This window comes from Aulostomus chinensis, chromosome 12 (assembly GCF_037954235.1).
Source record: "Aulostomus chinensis isolate RoL2024-O1b breed Wild chromosome 12, RoL_Achi_v1.0, whole genome shotgun sequence".
NCBI lineage: Eukaryota > Metazoa > Chordata > Actinopteri > Syngnathiformes > Aulostomidae > Aulostomus > Aulostomus chinensis.
The window spans coordinates 2,510,829-2,514,943 of NC_141331.1; the positions used below are offsets into that span (position 1 = coordinate 2,510,829).

At 44.1% G+C, this 4,115-nt stretch overlaps 1 long non-coding RNA gene across 1 annotated transcript; it reads right to left on the reverse strand.

The window, feature by feature from the left end:
• Positions 1–1,374: 1,374 nt before the first annotated feature.
• On the reverse strand, positions 1,375–3,842 carry LOC147251738 (uncharacterized). The gene is made up of 4 exons (XR_015118805.1): positions 3,680–3,842; positions 3,498–3,600; positions 1,782–1,899; positions 1,375–1,653 (listed from the first exon to the last, which is right to left on the reverse strand). It is a non-coding gene; the product is annotated as an uncharacterized LOC147251738 (long non-coding RNA).
• Between the last annotated feature and the right edge of the window lie 273 nt (positions 3,843–4,115).

Consider the following 4,115-nt stretch of genomic DNA (forward strand, 5'->3'; position numbering starts at 1 on the left):
TAAACCTAACTTTCACAACTCAAAACCACAGTTTTCCAACCTTCACCATTATAAAACTTACACTGCTTTTGTTTTATGACTTTTGTGGCCCGGTTACATGGGTTGAATAAAGGAGTCGAAGATTAGCTAAGACAGTAACGTTTTTTTTCGTACGTTAGTAGGATTACACAGATATACGAGGCTAAATTTCACCAAACTTTTGGGGAAGTGTGTTGTATGAGCCGAGCAAGTCGTAGTTTGATATCCAGTTGTTGATGTTTTATGCAGATAGTATTATTAAACGCCAGTATTTAATACTTTCATCACCTTGTTTTGGAGACAGAACATTCTTGGTCCCTGAAGACATCAAACACGGGTTTGGCGACCACTCCAGATTTTATGATGCATATTATCTCCTTGTCATGTAAAATCCTTCTGCTCTCTCCCCCTGCTGATGCCTCCTTTGGGGATTGTTTTACATTGTTTGACATTTTCCTAATCCTGGCGAGACGCTCAGCATCAGAGGAGCTGAGGGCTGGACACACACCTTTTCAGGACAGAACAAGAGTGCATTCTCTTTACCTGAACACCATGAAGTAAATTCATGAGAGGTGTAACAGAAACGCTTCAGATGATGAATGGCTGCTGGTCTGAGTTCATGTATGAGTGAGTGACATTTCTCAAGAGCTAAGCTTTTCAACTTGCCCTGGTGTTTGCTAAAACCACCCACAAATGCCACTTGAAACTGAAGCCAGCAGTTTCTCTCGGAGTGAGTCAGGCATGTCAAGAACACACAAGAACACACTTTATGTAACCACAAATGAAAACGTTTTATTTTTATTGCTGTATTTCAAACCATCATTTTTCAGGTACATTGTAAATAGAAGATTAAACCCTAAAAGTTTAATGGAAGTCAAATTTTGTTTTCCCGTAAGTCCCCCCCCCCCCCTTTTTTTCTCAGTTAATTATACGTCATCAATTTCGCCAAGTAGAAAACTGACCTGGTCACTGCCGCAGCCTCTTCGCCACTCTGGAGAGCACCGATGACCACATGGTTCCTCCATCACCTTTGGAGTTGTTGGCGTCATCCTTTTACCTGACAGTGAGGATCTTCACCAGGAGGACGTAGGGCGTGGGACGACTACCCAAGTCCATCCCAGCAGCGGTTCCTCGACAGACCAGGGCAACGTGATATGAACGATGTCACAGACGATCAGTAGAAAGATCAGTTTTCAAAGTAAAGTGCCTCTTGCAGATGAGATCATGTATCACATTCCAACATCACATCCTGAAGGGGTGGTGTCAGGCCGGTTGTCCCACTCTCCATGCCTGCAGCACATGTACTCATCGTGGCAGCAGGAATGCTGCAGAGGACGCAGCAACAGCAGCCAGGTTGGAGTGGAATGGATGAGTCGGATTCATGGCGGTAGGAGCAACAGGCTGGTCTCTCTCTATGCTTTCAGCTTCATGTCACGATGTAAAACACTGCAGGTGTTTTCAGGAAGGTACGTTTATTTTGTGTAGTCGCCAATTCACCCCACCACGTTGACCCGGTCAGTCTCGGACTCCGGGGAACCCTGCAGACATCCATACAGGACACAAACAAGTGCCCTGACCAGCCAGAGGAGGCGCTACAGCAGCGACCATGACTCACACCTTCTTCTGGCTTCCCACCTGCAGACATGGACGACCAAGTAAGCGAATGGGTAGGCAGCACAGTAGAGCGCTGCTCTACCTTGGTATGGAAAATATTTGAAGGCAAAGTTGGGTCTGAGTGTACCATCAAACTAGGTGTTAAATACCTCAGAATCCACAGCATTTTTTTATGTTCTTCCCTCCCGGAGACAGGCTCGGAGCAGAACTCCAGGGATTTAAGGCTGATGGATGGGGGCATACCATAAAACCATTTGGCTCTGATAGCTGAAAGTAAGCAGACAATTAAAATCTTGCCTCGGCTGCAAATCTCTGCAGGATTTCACACAGAACAATAGTGAAACTCAACCCCAACTGTAAGGCAGCCCAGCCTGTGTTTGTGTGCACGTATACTGTGTTTATGCACGTCTGTACATGGTCAGACAGCTCGAATCCAAAGTGCCATAGTTCATGTCAGCAGAACGCTGAGGTGTTTATGGCTGTAAGGGAACTCCTGTCAGTAAGTAGACGAGATAGAGCATGCATGTCCCATATAAAGATATTTATTCTCTGCTGTCTGTTGAAGAATTCAGAAGTGTGTCATGTAAAAGTACAGTCATGTTGGCGTGAAAAGCTTCGTAAATACACGTGTTTACAGATCAAATACATTACTTGAGACTTGTTTAGAGGTCCGAACTGAAACACACAACTATCGTTCGTCTTGCACAACGACTAACATGATACGTAAATGTCCATGTATCACGTTTTAGGGTCTCGGGGTCTCCAGAGGAACATTGGAGGTAACAGACAGCAGCAAAGCAAAGTACAACTTCACATCAGACATGAAAATTTCTCTCAGATTAACCCTTTGTGTACTTTTTTTTGTTCTCCAATCATGGTTTTTATATATATATGTATATGTGTGTGTGTATAAACTACCATCAAGTCAGAGGAAACGTGTCCTGTTTGTGTCCTGAGCGTGCTGTCTAAGTCTGTCTGGCATGTATTCTGCCATTTATAGAGTATGACTTCATAGCGTAGTGAATAATAAATATGTGGGATGGAGACAGAAATGCAACAACAGCGCAGACTGGGTCAAGTTAACATTTGTCCCCATTTAAATTTTGAGTGCTTTTATCAGTACAGAATAAAAGTAATAAAGGTATTCCGTGACGGTGATACTACGAAGTAAAGACAGAAATAATGTACATCAAAGCTACCTGCTCATCTGATAATTCCCTTAATCCCACATCATTTCCTTGATAAAGACAAGATACTTTATGGTGAATAATGTTTCTGATGGTAAAAAAATATCCCTTTACAGTGTAAGAACAAATTTGTGCGTGTACCCTTCACGAATGGCGGTCAGTTCCAACATCTGTGCATAAACATCTTGCAGTAACAGATTTCAGCCCTTAAAAAGTGAAGGTTTGCAGACATGTGCAGTGACCTCAGCGTCCCGCTCAGGGGGCTGCCTACGGCCCGAGCCTCCTCCATCAACCGAAGGGGAAAGAATGTACTGTGTCTTAGGTATTAGACCCAGGAGAAACCTTTGAGCTGCTCGAAAGCATAAATACCCCTCATACACTGCCAACTTGTCGTTCTGACTGACCCAAACTGGGATGGACTGTGAATCCTGTAAGAAAAAAGAAAAAAACGTGTAGGAAATTCATCTTTTGTGTTCCCAGCTGTAATGGACTTCGATGCAGATGGTTTGGTCATACCTTCCTCGCTTGATATTGGAACTATGATTTTGGTCCTAATTGATTGGTTTGATCCAAACACAAGCCCAGGTTGAAACGCACTGGAACTTTTTCTGAAAACTTAATTTTCACTGGCGCTGTAATCTGACTGGCTGCAGCGTCGGTCCAGCTCATTAGCCTCACCGTGCATGTTGGATGGAAGCTAACAGAGGCAAATGCTCTGATCATCTTTCCTCGTCACGGTCCTGGGTTCGCGTCTGGCTTTGTGTGGCACATCGAGGAGATGCTGGAAGAAATAACCATTAAGGTATGTGGCAAGAGGAGAATGGCGCTATTGTGTGCGGCTGGTTGAGAATCTTGTTAACCTTTCGGAATCTGGCAGCGAAGTCTCTGGATGGCAGGAACACAAAGGTTGGCACCTGCTGTTGATGTGCCTGGACAAGGAGGAATGTGCAGAACCTTGTGTGTCATGCACGACATTTTCAAGTATCCCATCAGTCACTTATTGAGTCAAATGTCCATTTTTGTGTTTACTGTAAACATGGTTGGCATCTCTTGTGAATATTAAGAATGCAGAGACCATTTTCTGGCTCTGACAGAAGTTGTGTGTGTCTGTACTCGTGATATTTTATTTTGTCAGTCTGGGGTTTGATTTCATGGTCTGCTGAGTTAAAAGCAGTTGCTGGGCCCCAGGGGTGACTGTTTTGTGTCTGTCAGCCACAAGTGTTAAGGCTCGTTCATTTTATCATTGCATGACCTGGGACAACCCTCCACTGTTATAATTGGTTACCAACTCAAAGG